The following is a 19,292-nucleotide window of genomic DNA, read 5'->3' as shown; positions in this document are numbered from 1 at the left end:
TAATTACTTCCTACTCATCGCTGAAATAGCAGAGAAATCTTCTGGCCTCAGTGCTGTAATTGTACTGTGTTCACAAGTGCATCTCATAATAAACATTTTATCAGAAATATCTTGCAAGCCCAGTTTTTTTTTTTAGGTGCTAAATGGGAAGAGTTATTACAATACCAGTAAAACAACTTCAATTTTTTTTAAATAATCACATAAAAAATCTTCCAAATTGGTACGTTGTCCATATCCATAGATGATAAAAAAGTAGGAAGGGACCTGAAGGCCCATTTAATTCAAATTCCTCCCTTTACTTGGGAGAAAGTAGTGGTCCAGAAAGGCCTATTGTCTTGCCCAAGTAGGAGCAGGGCTTGGAGCAGAGCCTGGGATTTCTTAGCTTTGTCTAGTGCTTAGAAGCCTGTAGGTTGTTGTCTTCGTTGGATTTTTCTGGAAGGATTGGAATTTTCATATCCCCACTGGAGAGATGAAGACATTGATGTCCTGCATCATGAGGCCAGGTAGGCAGCAAGTAGGGTCTCTGCTGCTCCCTGCACCTGGCTCTAAGCGGGGCCCATCCAGAGACACTGTCCTCTGCTGCAGGTTTGGGGTTTCCTGCCCCGGGCTGCAGCTCCTCCTGGAACCACCAGGGCTATCAGGAAGGGGCCTGGAACTTCCTGTGGATCTATTGAGGGCAGGTTCATTACCAGAATCTACTTCAATTTAACAACTGTTTATTATGCATTTACTATTTTCTAGGCCACCACCTGTCTCTTAGTTTGTCATACTGTGGAAGCTCACATGTTGTTATGATCTGGAAGCTCTGCCACTGGTATTTCAAATACCAGCAAGGTCACACATGGTGGACAGGTTTCAGTGGAGCTTCCAGACTAAGACAGGCTAGGAAGAAAGGCCTGGTGATCTATTTCTGAAAATTAGACAATGAAAACTCTATGGCTCACAGAATATTGTCTGATTTAGTACTGAAGGTGCCCCCCCTCCCCGGGTTAGAAGGCATTCAGAATACAGAGTGGCCTCAACAATGGACTCTAGCACACCAATAATTGTGAAGATGGTGCAGGGCTGGGCAACATTCATTCTGTTCTACATGGGTGCATCATGAGTCTGAGCCAACTCAATGGCAACTAACAGTGTGCTAGGCACTGCTACAGACCTAGAGACGAATAAAGCAAGGACCTTTCCTCAAAGAACTGACAGTCTAGAAGAGAGACAGGACAGAGGGAATACAGAGGAGAAGGCTGTTGTAAGTGTCCTTCCCTTGGAAAGTGTCCTCAGGAGTCATAGGAGCCTGATTCCACAGTTTAAGTGAAAGTTTCTTTGCTCTGGACTTCTGAATTCCCACAGAGCTGAGAGTAGGGACATTGTATTCATTCCATTAGCCCAACCAGCCTCCAAGTACTTGCTAGTCTATGTTAGTCACTTCATACAGCCCTTTTCAGAAATTTTCCACATGATTCATGTTACATTAAAAAACCTCCAATTTGAGAGGAGTTACCGGACCTGAATTGCAGGGCGCTCTCAGGCACCATTCTTGGAGTGGCAGCGGCAGCGGGCTGGTAGTAGCATTCGGCCGCAGTTTCCTCAGGGAGAAGCAGCCAGCCACACAGCCTACTCACACCTCCGGAACCTGAGAATGGCACTCTCGGCAAAAGCTAAGTACTTGTGTATATTTTACCGTGCCCCCCGCACCCCAAGCCAGCCTCAGCAGCTGAATCCCTGGGCCTGAGATAGACCCTGGTGAGAACCTAGAGCCATTCTCCCGGCCTTGGGGAAGGAAAAAATTTGCACCTGGGGGGAAAAGATAATTTGCTAGCTCCATTAACTGGGGGAACTCAGGACAGAAGCGGCTCCTGTTCAGGCATAAACCGTCCATGGACCTTGAACACCTTTCCCTTCTGCATGAACCTGTGTGGGCCTATTTCGGGAGAATAGACCCTTGTTGGCAAACTCCAACCATTTCAGCTGTGCAGTGGAGAGGTGGGTGTTTGATGTTTGACATTGCTTTGCCTATTAAACAAAGTCCTCGCCTACCCACAGACCTAAGGACTGGTAGCTCTACTCAGGTCACCCAGCCACCCACGACAGGGGACCAAAGATAACTGGTACCTCCCAGTCCTTACAACCAAAAACTTTGGGTGCCCATAGTCCCGCTGCAGAACCCACCCACCAGCACGCTCTAGGGAACAGAGATACGTTTTCCTCAGAGACACTTGGGGGTCGGTTCTCAGCCCCCTGCCTTGTTCAAAGCATGACCCCCTGCTGCAATCAGATACCGGTATATACGCCAATCACCCCTGCCCCGCTAAGACTGTAGGACAGAGCCTGTACCACACACTTGATATCAGCTACCTGGAAACCTGAGCTGAATTCATACAAGGAAACTGAATGGACTCCTAGACTGATATACCTGATAACAGCTCTAGCCAGCTGGGGACAGGACACCAAAGCTCCAAAGGCAAAAATAATCAAGCTAGCTCACTCAAGCAACCCATAGGGGTATGCCAAAACAAAACAAAGCAAGCAGCTATGACACAGTAAGCAAGCATAAACTAAGACAATAACTTATAGATGGCTCAGAGACAACAGTCAATATCAAGTCACATAAAGAAACAGGCCATGATCACCTCAACAGGCTGTCAAAACAGAGAATCCAGGGATCTTCTAGAGGAAAGTGCATTCCTGGAATTACTAGATGCAGAATACAAAAGTTTAATATACAGAACCCTTCAAGACATCAGGAAGAAAATGAGGAAATATGCAGAACAAGCGAAGGAACACACAGATAAAGCAACTGAAGAAATTGGAAAGATTATTCAGGAACATAATGAAAAGTTTAATAAGCTGGAAAAATCCATAGACAGACAGCAATCAGAAATTCAGAAGAATAACAATAAAATTACAGAATTAGATAACTCAATAGAAAGTCAGAGCAGAACTGAGCAAGTAGAAGCTAGAATTTCTGAACTAAAAGATAAATCACTTGACAATAATATATTTGAAGAAAAATCGGATAAAAAAAATTAAAAATAAAGAAGAAACCTTAAGAATCATGTGGGACTCATCAAGAAAAATAACCTACGAACGATTGGAGTACCAGAACAGGGAGGGATAACAGAAAGTACAGAGAAAATTGGTGAGGGTTTGCTGGCAGAAAACTTCCCTGATATTGTGAAAGATGAGAAGATATCTATCCAAGATGCTCATTGAACTCCACATAAGGTAGATCTGAAAAGAAAGTCACCAAGACATATTATAATCAAGCTTGCCAAAACCAAAGATAAAGAGACAATTATAAGAGCACCGAGGGATAAACGAAAAGTCACCTATGAAGGATACCCAATAAGAATAAGCTCGGACCACTCGGCAGAAACCATGCAGGTAAGAAGGCAATGGGATGACATATTTAAAAAATTGAAGGAAAAAAATTGCCTGCCAAGAATCCTATATCCATCAAAGCTGCCTCTTAAATATGAAGGTGAAATTAAGACATTTCCAGATAAACACAAGTTGAGGGAATTCATAAAAACCAAACCAAAACTACAAGAAATACCTAAAAGGGAGTTCTTTGGTTAGAAAATCAATAATATCAGGTATCAACCCAAGACTAGAACACTGGGCAGAGCAACCAGAAGTCAACCCAGAGAGGGAAATCCAAAAAAACAAAACAAGATTAAAAAAAAAAAAAAAAAAAAAAGCCCGACACAGGGCAACAGTGGTGTTATTATATAAACGAAGACAACATTAAAATAATAAAGAGGGACTAAGAAATGTAATCACAAACCTTCCATATGGAGAGGAAGATATGGCAATACAAAGAAATAAAAGTTAGTTTTAAATTTAGAGAAATAGGGGTAAATAATAAGGTAACCACAAAGGAGACAAACTATACTACTCATCAAAATAAAATACAAGGGAAAAATACAGACTCAACAGAAACAAAATCAACAACAACAAATATGACGAAAAGACAATATATAAAGAAAATCTACCCAGCACATAAAATAAAGTGGGGAAAAAAAACTGTCAACACACAAAAAAAAACATCAAAATGATAGCACTAAATTCATGCCCATCCATAATTACTCTGAATGTAAATGGACTAAATGCACCAATAAAGACACAGAGAGTGGCAGAATGGATTAAAAAACAAGATCCATCTATATGCTGCCTACAAAAGACACACCTTAGACTTAGAGACACAAACAAACTAAAACTCAAAGGATGGAAAAAAGTATATCAAGCAAACAACAATCAAAAAAGAGCAGGAGTGGCAATATTAATTTCTGACAAAATAGACTTTAAAGTTAAATCCATCAGAAAGGATAAGGAAGGACACTATATAATGATTAAAGGGACAATACACCAAGAAGATATAACTATATTAAATATTTATGCACCCAATGACAGGGCTGCAAGATACTTAAACTCTATCAGCATTGAAAAGTGAGATAGACAGCTCCACAATAATAGTAGAGACTTCACCACACCACTTTCGGTGAAGGACAGGACATCCAGAAAGAAGCTCAATAAAGGCATGAAAGATCTAAATGCCACAATCAACCAACTTGACCTTGTAGACACATACAGAACATTCCACCCAACAGTAACCAACTATACTTTCTTTTCTAGTGCACATGGAACATTTTCTAGAATAGACCACATATTAGGTCATAAAGCAAGCCTTAGCAGAACCCAAAACATTGAAATATTGCAAACCATCTTCTCTGACAAATAAGGCCATAAAAGTGGAAATCAATAACACGAAAAGCGGAGAAAAGGAATCAAACACTTGGAAACAGAACAATATCCTGTTCAAAAAAGTCTGGATTATAGAAGACATTAAGGATGGAATAAAGAAATTCAGAGAATCCAATGCGAATGAAAACACTTCCTATAAGAACCTTGGGACACAGCAAAAGCGGTGCTCAGAGGCCAATTTATATCAATAAATGCACACATCCAAAAAGAAGAAAGGGCCAAAATCAAAGAATTACCCCTAAAACTTGAACAAGTAGAAAGAGAGCAACAAAAGAATCCATCAGGCACCAGGATAGAAAACAAATAATAAAAATTAGAGCTGAACTAAATGAAATAGAAAACAGAAAAACAATAGAAAGGATTAACAAGACCAAAAGCTGCTTTTCTGAAAAAATCAACAAAATTGATAAACCACTGGCCAAACTGACAAAAGAAAAACAAGAGAGGAAGCAAATAACCTGAATAAGAAACGAGATGGATGATATTACAACAGACCCAACTGAAATTAAAAGAATCATATCAGATTACTATGAAAAACTATACTCAAATTTGAAAACCTAGAAGAAATGGATGAATTCCTAGAAACACACTACCTACCTAAGCTAAGACAAACAGAGGTAGAACAACTAAATAGACCCATACCAAAAGAAGAGATTGAAAAGGTAATCGAAAAACTCCCAACAAAAAAAAAGCCCTGGTCCGGATGGCTTCACTGTAGAGTTCTACCAACTTTCAGAGGAGTTAACACCACTACTACTTACTAAAGGTATTTCAGAGCATAGAAAAGGGCAGAATACTACCAAACTCATTCTATGAAGCCAGCATATACCTGATACCAAAACCAGGTAAAGTCACTACAAGAAAAGAAAATTATAGACTTATATCCTTCATGAATAAACAAAACAAAACAAACTGAATGTAGATGCAAAAATCCTCAACAAAATTCTAGCCAATAGAATTCAACAACATATCAAAAAAATAATTCAGCATGACCAAGAGGGATTCATACCAGGTATGCAGGGATGGTTCAACATTAGAAAAACAATTAATGTAATCCACCACATAAATAAAACAAAAGACAAGAATCACATGATTTTATCAAATGGTGCAGAAAAGGCATTTGACAAAATTCAACACTCATTCATGATAAAAACTCTCAGCAAAATAGGAATAGAAGGAAAATTCCTCAACATAATAAAGGGCATTTACACAAAACCAAGAGCCAACATCACCCTAAATGGAGAGACCCTGAAAACATTCCTACTGAGATCAGGAACCAGACAAGGATGCCCTTTATCACCACTTTCGTTCAACATTGTGCTGGAAGACTTAGCCAGAGCAATTAGCCTAGATAAAGAAATAAAGGGCATCCAGATTGCCAAGGAAGAAGTGAAAGTATCTCTATTTGCAGATGACATGATCTTATACACAGAAAACCCTAAGGAATCCTCCAGAAAACTACTGAAACTAATAGAAGAGTTCGGCAGAGTATTGGAATACAAGATAAACATACATACAAAAATCAGTTGGAATCCTCTACACCAACAAAAAGAACATCGAAGAAGAAATCACCAAATCAATGCCATTTACAGTAGCCCCCAAGAAGATAAGATACTTAGGGATAAATCTTACCAGAGACGTAAAAGACTTATACAAATAAAACTACAGTACACTTCTGCAAGAAACCAAAAGAGACCTACGTAAGTGGAAGAACATACCTTGTTTGTGGATAGGAAGACTTAACATTATAAAAATGTCAATTCTACCCAAAGCAATCTATACATTTAATGTCCAAATCCCAAGGACATTCTTTAATGAGATGGAGAAACAAATCACCCATTTCATGTGGAAGGGAAATAGGCCCCAGATAAATAAGGCATTACTGAAAAAGAAGAACAAAGTGGGAAGCCTTACTTTACCTGATTTTAGAACCTATTATACTGCCTCCACAGTAGTCAAAACAGCCTGGTACTGGTACAACAACAGATATATGGACCAGTGGAACAGAATTGAGAATTCAGACATATATCCATCCACATACGAACAGTTGATATTTGACAAAGACCCCAAAACAGTTAAATGGGGAAAAGACAGTTTTTTTAACAAATGGTGCTGGCATAACTGGATATCCATCTGCAGAAAAAATGAAGCAAGACCCATGTCTCACTCTATGCACAAAAACTAACTCAAAATGGTTCAAAGGCGTAAATATAAAATCTAAAACAATAAAGATCATGGAAGAAAAACTAGGGACAACGTTAGGAGCCCTAATACATGGCATAAACAGTATACAAAACATTATAAAGGATGTAGAAGAAAAACTAGATAACTGGGAGCTCCTTAAAATCAAACACCTATGCTCATCCAAAGATTTCACCAAAAGAGTAAAAAGACTACCTACAGACTGGGAAAAAGTTTTTAGCTATGACATTTCCGATCAGCGCCTGATCTCTAAAATCTCCATGATACCGCAAAAACTCAACTACAAAAAGACAAATAACCCAATTAAAAAATGGGCAAAAGATATGAATAGACACTTCACTAAAGAAGACATTCAGGTAGCTAACAGATATATGAGGAAATGTTCACAATCATTAGTCATTAGAGGAATGCAGATCAAAACTACAATGAGATTTCATGTGACTACAACAAGGCTGGCGTTAATCCAAAAAACACAAAAGAATAAATGTTGGAGAGGACGTGGAGAGATTGGAACACTTCTACACTGCTGGTGGGAATGTAAAATGGTACAACCACTTTGGAAATCAATTTGGTGCTTCCTTAAAAAGTTAGAAATAGAACTACCATGCAATCCAGCAATCCCACTCCTTGGAATATATCCTGGAGAAATAAGAGCCTTTACATGAACAGGTATATGCACACCCATGTTTATTGCAGCACTGTGTACAATAGCAAAAAGATGGAAGCAACCAAGGTGCCCATCAATAGATGAATGGATAAAGAAATTATGGCATATTCACACAATGGAATACTACGCATCGATAAAGAACAGTGAGGAATCTGTGAAACATTTCATAACATGGAGGAACCTGGAAGGCATTATGCTGAGTGAAATGAGTCAGTTGCGAAAGGACAAATATTGTATAAGACCACTATTATAAGAACTTGAAAAATAGTTTAAACTGAGAAGAAAACATTCTTTCGTGGTTACGAGAGGCGGGAGGCAGGGAGGGTGGGAAAGGGGCATTCACTAATTAGATAGTAGATAAAAACTACTTTAGGTGAAGGGAAAGACAGCACACTATACAGGGGAGGTCAGCACAATTGGACTAAACCAAAAGCAAAGAAGTTTCCTGAAGAAACTGAATGCTTCGAAGGCCAGGGTCACAGGGGCAGGGGTCTGGGGACCATAGTTTCAGGGGACATCTAAGTCAATTGGCATAATAAAATCTATTAAGAAAACGTTCTGCATCCCACTTTGAAGAGTGACGTCTGGGGTCTAAGATGCATCAATTGGTCTCAACCCACCTGGATCAAAGGAGAGTGAAGAACACCAAGGACACAAGGTGATTATGAGCCCAAGAGACAGAAAGGGCCACATGAAGCAGTGACTACATCATCCTGAGACCAGAAGAACTAGATGGTGCCCGGCTACAATGGATGACTGCCCTGACAGGGAACACAACAGAGAATCCCTGAGGGAGCAGGAGAGCAGTGGGATGCAGATCCCAAATTCTCATAAGACCAGGCTTACTGGTCTGAGACTGGAAAGACCACAGTGCTGGCCTCCAGACACAGCTCATGGCCTCCAGACCTTCTGTTGGCCCAGGACAGTACCCATTCCCGAAGCCAACTCTTCAGACATGGATTGGACTGGACAATGTGTTGGAGAGGGATGCTGGTGAGGAGTGAGCTTCTTGGATCAGGTGGACACTTGAGACTATGTTGGCATCTCCTGCCTGGATGGGGAGATGAGAGGGTGGAGGGGCCTAGAAACTGGTGAAAAGGACAGGAAAAGAGAGAGTGGAGGGAGACAGCAGGCTGTCTCATTAGGGGGAGAGTAATTGGGAGTGTGTAGCAAGGTGTATATGGGTTTTTGTGTGAGAGACTGACTTGATTTGTAAACTTTCACTTAAAGCACAATAAAAATTAATTAAAAAAAAAACCCTCCACTTTGGATATGTGTTGCAGTAAATGCCACACAGCTGTAGGTATCAATGGGTCACTCCAAAAACCCAAAATCCCACTACCGTTGAGTTGATTCTGACTCATAGCAACCCTATAGTGACCTTATAGGACAGAGTAGAGCTGCTCCATACAGTTTCCAAGGAGCATTTGGTGGATTGAAACTGCCTACCTGTTGGTTAGCAGCTGTAGCATTTAACAACTACAGTACCAGGGTTTTAAATTAGCCATATGGAGCTGGAGACAGTCACTTTCCTCCATTGATGCAAGAGCCATGGAAGAGTCCCTGCATCATCATCACTGCTAATTACACTGAGAGGGACCACGGAGTCCAGTGTACAGAGAACACACCCATGTAAGTTTCAGAAGCTCAAGGGACAGCAGGTGCCTGTTGACCACACAGGACCATTCTCCTCAATCATCAGCCGAGGAACTCTGACCCACTCTCGTTTACAGGTCTTTTGCTGTCACTGTCCTTGCTGCACACTTGTATTTCTTGATGGCACACATGCACACATGGGGAAGATGTCTTCGCCATTTCTTTGGGGAGTTTGGATCCACCCCACAGCGAGGCCTGGTTTCAGGCTGACTGAGCCAGAGGCCCTGTCCCCACATGGACTCAGCCTGGGAGGGCATGCCTGTGGATCAGACAACCTCTCCCCAGGGCTTGGACAGGCAGTCTCCGCTTCTGCCTATTTATCATTAATGCGTGATCCATGCTGCTTGCAGCCCTTCTCCAAAGAATGAACTATGTAAATGATTTGGTTTTGCTTCCTAAATTGCAATCATAGTAACTTCTCCTTGAAACTGCTCCCAGGGCGCCTTGGGTAGAGTTTGGTGGTTCAAATTCTCTCTGGTTAGATCTCTTGTTTTTTTCCCACAGATCACTTCTCATGGTGTTTCTGCGTATATTTTATCTGTGTCATTGTTGAGTTGGCCCCCAACTTATGGCGACTCCATGTACGGTGGAACAAAATGTTGCCTGGTCCTGCTCCAAACTCACGATTGGTTGCAGATTGGACAACTGTGATCCATAGGGTTTTCATTGGCTGATTTTCAAAAGTGGATCACCAGGCTTTTCTTCTTAGTCTGTCTGAGTCTGGAAGCTCCACTGAAACCTGTTCAGCATCATAGCAACATGTAAGCCTCCACTGACAGGCAGGTGTTAGCTGCACATGACGTGCATTGGCTGGAGATTTGAACCCAGATTCCTGCATCGAAGACAAGAATTCTACCACTGAACTACCACTGTCTCTTAGTCCCATATCTCCTGGTTCTTGGGCTCTTCATACCCTGAAAGGAAAATAAGCTATCATTTACTTCATATGTGTATGTGTAATTGATTATGAAGGCAATAGAAGGAATCTGAAGTCAGCCTCTAATTTCTGTTCACTCAGGCCAGGGAGACCCTTCAGATGAGTATGGTTATCTGAGCAGCTTCCCCTCAGGCCTAGGGGGATCTCCTTTCCCCTCACATTGTTGTCCAAGTACCAGTGTGTGACCCATGGTGTCCCACTGTCCTGGAGCTTCCCTGTCTGCAGCCTTTGTGGTTTGTGGGGGATGATCTGGTTTTCAATATATTGCTTCACTCCAAATTCACTTTACTACCACATCCTGGCATTTAAGTTTGCATCTTCCCGTCCCCACACTCTCAGAGGCCTCTTGACTACTCCCTGCTCCTTCTCCTGGTCTGGCCCTGTGTGTACTCTCTGGCCACCAAGCAGCCATTTCTGGCCGTTGCCCATGGGTTCTGGGAGTTCTCTGCTCCTTTGGGTAGAGGGAGGGAGACTCACTGTACCTCTTGTGGACAGTGACAGCAGAAACAAGGCTATCATGATAGCCACGTATTACTACCCTATGAGATATTAACAAGACGCTAAGTCCTGTCCCTGGCTGAGGCAGTCAGTATTATACTGGCCATTATACTGGCCACTCTTGAGTGGGTTGCACAAAAACAAGGGAGGTGGGTAGAATATGGGTAATTGCTGGTGCCAGGATTTGGGCTAAATGGAAAGATCAGCATCTCTAGAGAGGCTGCCTGGCAGGGAGGGTACCTCCTTCAGGCTAACCTGAGTGATCCCATTAGAGAAGCTGGAGGTACAGCCCTTGCTTCAATCCTGGGCTGAAGGTTGTGTTGACAGGGTGTCTTAGTGGTGGTCAGTGACCCTCAGAGCTCAGTGTCTTCTCCATTTCCAAGACCACTAGCCTGGTCCAAGCTGCCTCTGCTCCTGGGACCACGGCTTGGCCTCTTGAATCGATTTCTCTGCATCAATCTCTACCTTGCTCCTACCTGTTCATTCCGTAAATGAGGCCATGCCATGTAGAATCTTCCAATGGCTTCCTGATACACTCAGAATAGGGTCCAAACACCTTACTGTGGCCTCCAAGGATTTCCATGGTCTGGCCCAGGCCCAGCTTACCCACACTCTCCTCTCAAAGCACCCCTCTCATTTGTGAGCATTGGCTGTGGGCGGGCCAAGATCCACTGTGCCTTAGGCCTTGGCACAGGCTGTTCCCTCTGCCTGGAGAGTCCCTCCCATGTTTAGATCTATCTCATTCTTCAGTCTGCTCAGTGTCTCTTCTTCAAATAACCCTGCCCTGACTCCTGTCTATGGATCCTTCCCTCCCCTGCCCAAAGAACTTTCTATATCATCATCCTTTCTATAGTCTTCAGAGCACTGATTATCTGAAGTTATCATCTTCTTCTTCTTCTTGTTTATTAGACCACCAGATCCACAGAGGTAGGATCCCATCTGTCTGGGTCAGGCCTGCTGTTCCAGTGCCTAGAACTTAGCAACTATTTAAAAAAAAAGCACAGTTGAATGAATCTCTCTACAAATCTTTAGGCTCCTTGGCTGCAGTGCCTTGAGTTATTCCAACCGACATATGTCAGGAATGTGATGGTAGACAGGAGCTCCTCCAAAATCACATGTCTGCATATTTGGGGGCTGGATATTCTCTTGCAGTCCAGGGCCTCAGTGGAATGTGGTAGATTAGATGACCTGTTGTTATCTTTCTTCTCTACATTTTGGTGATTTCAGTATGTGGCCGTCTGGTTGTCAAGGGACCCACATTTTCTCAGATTCTAAAGAGGGGACAATTACATGCAGTATTTATCAGTCCTGTAGATGCTCTGTGTTTATGAGAAGGCTGTGCTACTAACCTTGTGTCTTTTTTTGGTCTTGGAGAAAAAGCTTCTCCAGTTATAAATAATTTAGAAGAGTCTCTGGGTGGTGCAAACAGTTAACATGCTCGCTGTTAACTGAAAGATTACAGGTATGAGTCCACGCAGAGGTGCCTTGGAAGAAAGACCAGGGGACCTACTTCTGAACAATCAGCCACTGAAAGCCCTGTGGAGCAGGGTTCTCCTTTGTCAGCATGGGGCCAACATGAGTCTGAGCTGGCACTATGACAATCGGTGACTTGTTATAAATTAGAAAAGCTTAAAAATTGTTTTAAGAGTGAGAAAGATATGTGGGCCATCGGTGCTGCTTCGATGGACTGCAAGCAGGTTCTCCTCGAGCGCGCATGCCTGGGTTTTATCTGGTCACACTAGGAAAGAGTGCTGCCCTTCCCCTCCCTTCATTTGGCTCAGATCTGGGGAGGAGGAAGTTAATTATCATCTCCCAGGACACTTGGAGCTCCCTGCTGTCTTGAAAGAACTGCCATCATGCTGGTCCCCAGATGCGGAAAGCCTGCAGTCCACACTGAGGACCCTTTCCTTAGCTCGGTACCCTCTGCACAGATGTGCCTGGCAGCTTCAGCAGAATCCACGTGGAGAGAAGAGCTGGCAGAGGAGCCCCACTGCCCTGACTCAGTGATTGTAATGAATATAGCATCAGTCCTGTACTGAGTCTCTGTGGGGCCAAGGTGACTTTGGCAAAGGACATGGCACAAAACCCCTCCCCACCATTGGTAAGATCAGACCATCAGGGTGGGGGGCATTGGGGATAGAAAACATTGGCCCAGAGCCTTTAATCCCAGGCAGCTAGCTGTGAGGGGAGTGTCTGATGGGATGAAAGATACAGAGTCCCCATCAGGACAACTGAGCCCCTCCCTCCCTTGTATGAAGTTCACACCCACAGGGGCCAGCTCCACCACACACTGTACTACATAAGCCATATTCTTGGTCTCATTTAGTCCTGAGAGCATCAGGTGAGCCAGGATTAAAAAAAAAATCACTATTACAGAGAAGGGCCTTTTCACAAACGACAAACGTGTTTCCCAAGGTCATAAATTGGTACCCATGGGAAAGACATTCTAGCTTCCTTTTGCTGACACCCCCAAACTTAGTGGCATAAAAATGGAAAGCATCAGTATACTTACAGATTCCAGCGGTCAGGCCTTTGGCTAGGGCACAGCTCTAACGACTGGAGGAGATGTGAATGGGATGGGGTACGTGAGGGCTTCTTCACTCACACGCCTGGCACCTGGGTGGGGTTTCTAGAAGGCTGAGCTCAGCAGGGTCTGTTCTCCTGTGTACCCACGTGTGGCCTCTGCAGGCAGCTTGGGCTTACCTAGAGTGGCAGCTCTGAGAGGGACCACTGGAGCCGCCAGGCTTCTGCTGGCCTGGTCAGTCACCTAGCATCATGTCCTACTACTATTGGTTGAAGCAGTCACAGCTCCCCATTTCCAAGGAGGGAACACATAGAGTTTGCCACCATGATTTAGAACTGTCACACTGGATTCGAATCTAGTTCCCCTGACTTGCAGCCACTGTCTTTCCGAATGGGTAATACTGTCTGGATGTAGGAGGCTGTGTGTCCTGGGGGATGTGTCAGTGGTGACATGAGGTGCAGTTGCTTACCAGGGCTTTGTGCTTACCAGGGCTGCATGCTGAGACCTTGGGCTCTTTTAAATGCAGCAGGTACTAAAGTGCTGAGAAGGCAGGATGCTGAGCGGGGCTCAGGTGGCCCACCTGTCAATCTTTGGGTCACCTGCTGCAGCTCTCTTTCCTAGCCCTTCCTCTCTGATCAGGGGTTGATCACTGTGTCCCCTCGTCTATGAAGATGCAGGCCCAGTGCATACAGATGTTTCCAGGTCTCTGTGGAGGGGAGGAGGCTCTGTTTCTGAGAGGAAGCCTTGATGCTCAGTCCTGCAGTCTACTGCTTTCAGGCATGCTCTGCTGACAGTCCAGGTTCTGAACCCACTGAGTCCCAGGAAGCCTTCCCTGCTCCCAGCCTGCATGGCCTCTTCCTTCCCTGATCACCATCCACGCCCACTGATGCTGTTCCATGTGATCCATTTTTCAATCCACCGCCTCCTGGGAAGACAGGTAAACTTGGAATAACAACATTCTCCTGATGTCTTGGCCCCAATAAGCATAGAAGCAGTATATCACAGCCTCTTAGGATCTCAGTTTTCTGCAAAATAGTGGTCAGTGTGTTTGTTTCTCAGGAAAGTTATGGGGATTGAATTAGCTGATATGAGAAAGTGTTTCTAATCTGATAAGCATAATATATATTGTTGTTATTAGCTGCTGTCAAGTAGACTCCGAGTCATGGTGACCCCACATGCAACAGAAAGAAACATTGCCTGATCCTGCACATCTTCATGATTACCAGCATATTCGGGTCCATCCTTGTGGCTGTTGGGCAAGCCATCTCACTTAGGGTCTCTCACACCTTCACTGGCCCATTACTTCACCAAACATGATGTTCTCCTCCAGTAACTGATCCCTCTGATGATGTGCCCAAAGCAAGCAACTATGTTGTGATCCACTGGCTGATTTTCAGAAGTAGGTTACCACGTCTTTCTTCCTAGTCTGTCTTAGTCTGGAAGCTCCACTGAAATCTGTCCATTGGTGACCCTGCTGGTATTTGGAATACTACTGGCACAGCTCCTGGCATCATAGAAACATACAAGCTACCCTAGTACGACAAACTGACAGATTAGTGGTGGATAGTATATATTAGATGTATTTATTATTGTCATTTTCCTAGCACTTACCAAGCAGAGTGCTTAACCCACAGCGGGTGCTTAATAAATATGTGCCCTTCAGTCTTGATTTACTCCAGATCTTAAATGAAGTTCATGGCAGAGGAGATTGGAACTTTCATCTCCTGTCCCATTTGGGACATACCTCACAGAGACTTTTGTGCATAGATTGACTCTGTTGTACCTCCCTCTACCCCGCTGGGTTGGAAGAGGAGGCAGGCTTTTGTAACTGACACGATCACAGCATTGATTAAGAAAGAAAATCATTGACTCTGGCTGTAATTGTATAGCTAGAGATACATAGCCCAAGTCTCAGGCCATCAGCTTCAGTGCAAAGCTGGTGTGGGAAGGGCGAGCTGAGACTGTGATCCTACAGTTTCTCTTCTAGGAGACTTTGAAAGTGGAATATGTATTTGCAACAACTTCCTTCACCCATTGGGGACTGAGCCTGCAAGCCTCAGAACATCACTTCCTGCACATTCTATTGGTCAAAGCCGTCACCAGCCTAATCCAGGTTCAAGGGGAAGGGGCACAAGCTCTACCCTTCGACAAGAAAGTAGAGATCTTCCAGGCGATCTAGGTGCTTCAAACCCACAGGTCCAAGGCCATTCTGCAGCAGCCTCTCGATGATGGGGAGAGGTGCAACTCCAATTTCTGCTATCTGCATTTATGACCATTTTGGATAAAAAGGCAAGACCCACTGATGCCAGTGAGGTGGGTGGACTAAGCCCCTACAGGGCCTCTTGTCAGGCCCAGGTCTTTGGTGCGAAGACCCGCATATTTGATTTTGTCAGGGCAGTTAGTGTTTTCCTAGGCTGTCAAGTGTGGTTCATACTGACAGCCCTCACAGGAGTACAGTGTGTAATTCAGAGTTTCAATGCTTTTCTTTACAATGGCACATCTACCTTGCCCTCAACAAAACATCCAGGAGGCTGAATTCTTCCTCAGAGAATTTCAGGCCTGGACTCAGGGCAAGGGGCAGTGAGAGATTTGAGGGATGTCCTACCCAGGGCAGAAAATCGTTGGAGAACCATGCCAATCTAGGGTCCCCTGGACACTTCTCTGAGTTTTGGCTTTTTGCATCCCTTTTCCAAGGACCATGTGGACTTGCTTCTGTTCATAGATTTTATTTTTAGCTACATTGATAGCACTGATAAAGGTACAGACCGCCACATTGAGGCAGGTTCTGAACAGATCTGATCATCTTATGCTTCCTTCTCTGACTTGGGAAACCTCAGACCTTTGAGGTGATCAGCCGATCACTCATTGTCAGGGTAACTCATTTCCACATTCACGGAGGGTTATGAACTACAGGGGCTTCTTCATGCCAACTATGGGGGATATGGGCATGTCACCAATGCATTGCGGCCCAGGGGGTATGACAGTGCTGACACCAAACACACACATAGCCACAAGCACACGGAGGAAGCACGTTCACTTCAGGTGCTTGGAGCCAGGAGGACCCTAAGGAGGAGTGAGCCGGATGACATCGGGAAGACTGGCTTTTCCAGGGTGAAGGAAAAGTGCAAACAAAGCAAGGGGTGGGAAGGCACGTGATATTTTGGGGACATGGATAGATTGGTGTGAATCATAAGGGTCATGGATATGCAGACAGTGGAGGCTAGTGTGATTGTCCATTGTGTCATCTGTCTTGTTTTGAATCTTGCACCTACAGTGTATGTTCCCTGAAGGTCAAGACCATGTCTTATACTGAAGTTTCGTGGCACTTATTTTTTCTAAAATTAGATAAGAAGATGATGGACGCTCAAGGGGAGAATGATGGTGTGCTCAGCAGAATCATGGCCCCCAAGTATTTTCCACACCCTAATCCCTGGGACTATGAATCCTTAAATATGTTACTAAGCATGGCAAAACGGACTTTGCTGATGGAAGTAAGGTTACTAATTAGTGACCCTAAGCTAGGGAGATGATTCAGAATCATCTGAATGGGCCCAGTGTAATCATATGAGCCCTTATAAGCAGAGGAAATCAGAGATTCAAAGCACAACAGGGCCTCGATGAGCTGGTATTGGCACTGACCATGTGTCCAGAAAACAGGAATCTCGGCCCTACAACTACAAGGAGCTGGATTCTGCCAACAACCTGAATGAGGAGCAGAAGTGGATTCTCCCTCAGAGATTCCAGGAAAGAGCCGAGGCTGTCTGACACCTTGACTTGGGCCATGTAAGTCCAAGGGCAGAGAACCCAGACAAACTGTCCTGGACCTTTGGCCTGCAAAACTGGAAGATGATAAAAGGGGATTGTTTTAAGCCACCGAATTTGTGATAATTTGTTAGTGCAGCAGTAGAAAAAGAATACAGGTGACACATTTTCTCCTCCTCCTTTTTCTTCCCCCTTTCCCCTCCTCCTCCTCTTCGTCAGCCTGAGGTTCCCCTCAGCTCTTAGTGGGAAGGCAGGTACCAGGGCTTGTCACTATCTTGACCTGGAAAAGACAGTGGGGTAGAGGCTAGATCACTCTGGGAGTGGGGGTAGATGCTTCCAAACCAGCCTGTTGAAGACACTCAGGATTGCAAAGAGCAGGTAGGTGTGAGGCATAAAATCCATGGCAGTTGATGAAAACCATTTTTATTTGGCCTGATTAAAATGAAGTTAAAGCTATGAGAAATTTCTGCTGAGGAATTCAGGGGAATATGAATAAGACGTGTGTGAGTGGGGGGTACCGTGTGCTCTGGAAGGGAGGTGAGATGGAGGAAGAGTCAGAAGACGTGGCTGGAGTACCAACCTGGTCCTCTGCTGATGGTGACCTTCGCCTTGGGCTCTCCAATGAGGTTTCAGGATATGCATCTCCTGGACACTCAGAGCTGTCCTGCTTTTCAGTTGCGGGGCACTAAGTGTGCTGGCTGAGCAGGTCGATACTGAGTCTGTGTGGAGCGCAGTCTACTTCAGAAGCAAGTGAGGAGAAACAGAAAAGTGTAGCCCCACTTGGGTTAATGCACTCAGCTGCAAACTGAAAGTTTAGATGTCTGAGTCCATGTAGAGGTGCCTTGGAAGAAAGCCCTGGTGTCTTAGGCGGGGTGCTCTAGAGAAGCAAAACCAGTAATGCATATAAATATATATACTTATATTAAGGAAACAGGTCACACGATTGTAGGGGTTTGAACGTCCCAAGTCCTTGGATCCAGATAGAGTCCTTTCTCAATTCATGGAGCTGAAGAAGCTGGTGAACCCAAGATGAGCAGGTTGGAGAGCAGGGATCCTGCTCACAGGCTGTGACGGTTGAGGAATCCCCAAGGTTGGGAGGCAAGACCGCGAGGTTTCTCCTGAGTCCCTTAGCTGCAGAGGCTGGTGAACACAAGATATGCAGGTCAGGGAGCAGGACTCTTGCTCGCAGGCTGTGAAGATCAGCAAATTTCAAGATGGACCGGTAAGCTGCTAGCTCAAGTCCCAAGAACCAGAGGTCAGACAAGAGACAGCCGTTGTATCCAAAAAAGGGAAGCAGGAAGGAAGTAGGCGGCAAAAGGCAGAGAGATGAAGGCTGAGGCGGTGGTGAGCCACCACAGGCCCCACCCCTACTGGTACCACTCAGCAGATTCCTTCATGGGGGTGATCACATATTAAATTTCAACAGGAGGGTGATCACGACATTATACAGCTGCCAAAACACTGAGAATGATGGCCCAGGGTGGTGACACACAATCTTAACCACCACGCCTGGCGATCTACTTCTGAAATGTCAGCCATTGAAAACCCTATGGAGCAGAGTTCTCTTCTGACCCACATGGGTTGCCATGAGTCAGAATCCACTCAAAGACAACTGGAAAGTGTTTTTGTGTTGCACAGTCATGATCGTTTCCACTTAGAAGTATGCTTATCACAGTCTCTAGACTTCTACTTGGACAACATTTATTTTCTCTGAATGGAATCCCTGCAGTTGTGTTTGCCATTATGCCCAGAACCTTTAGGGAAATGATGAGGCATCCTAAGTAGATTTTGCTGTAGTCTCTAATAACTAGAAAAACCACATGACTGGGAGAAAGTGGAGGTCATTTTTCTGAAAGCTGACATGAAAACCCTGAGGCTTATTGGTGTCTTCCTCCCTAAATGGCCCCTTCCATGATTCTAGGATTCTCCCAGAATTCTACTTTGGGAAGGACTTCACCTACCAGAGGACAAGGGGGTGTGCCCTTTTTTTTACAGATGGCAAAACTGAAGTCCAGAGGAGGAAACTAACCAGCCTTAGACCAGAGCAGCCAAGGGTTATGGAATGTGTCTTATTGTGCAGAGTGTGAGGTTTTCTTACAGAAAAGCCTTGCTGGAGAAAGAAGAGGCTGAGGTTTCTTTCCCTGCTCTGTATGGTGGAGGAGAAGTGGATTCTCCTCCAGAGCCTCCAGGAAAGAGCTGAGGCCACCCCATGCCTTGACTTGGGCCATGTGGCACCCAGAGCAGAGAACCCAGAAAGGATGTTGGGAGGTCCTTGCCTTGATACT

The sequence above is a fragment of the Loxodonta africana genome, chromosome 8 (genome assembly GCF_030014295.1).
Source record: "Loxodonta africana isolate mLoxAfr1 chromosome 8, mLoxAfr1.hap2, whole genome shotgun sequence".
Classification (NCBI taxonomy): Eukaryota; Metazoa; Chordata; class Mammalia; order Proboscidea; family Elephantidae; genus Loxodonta; species Loxodonta africana.
The sequence above is the reverse complement of the archived record's forward strand: the minus strand, read 5'-3'. Positions refer to the sequence as shown.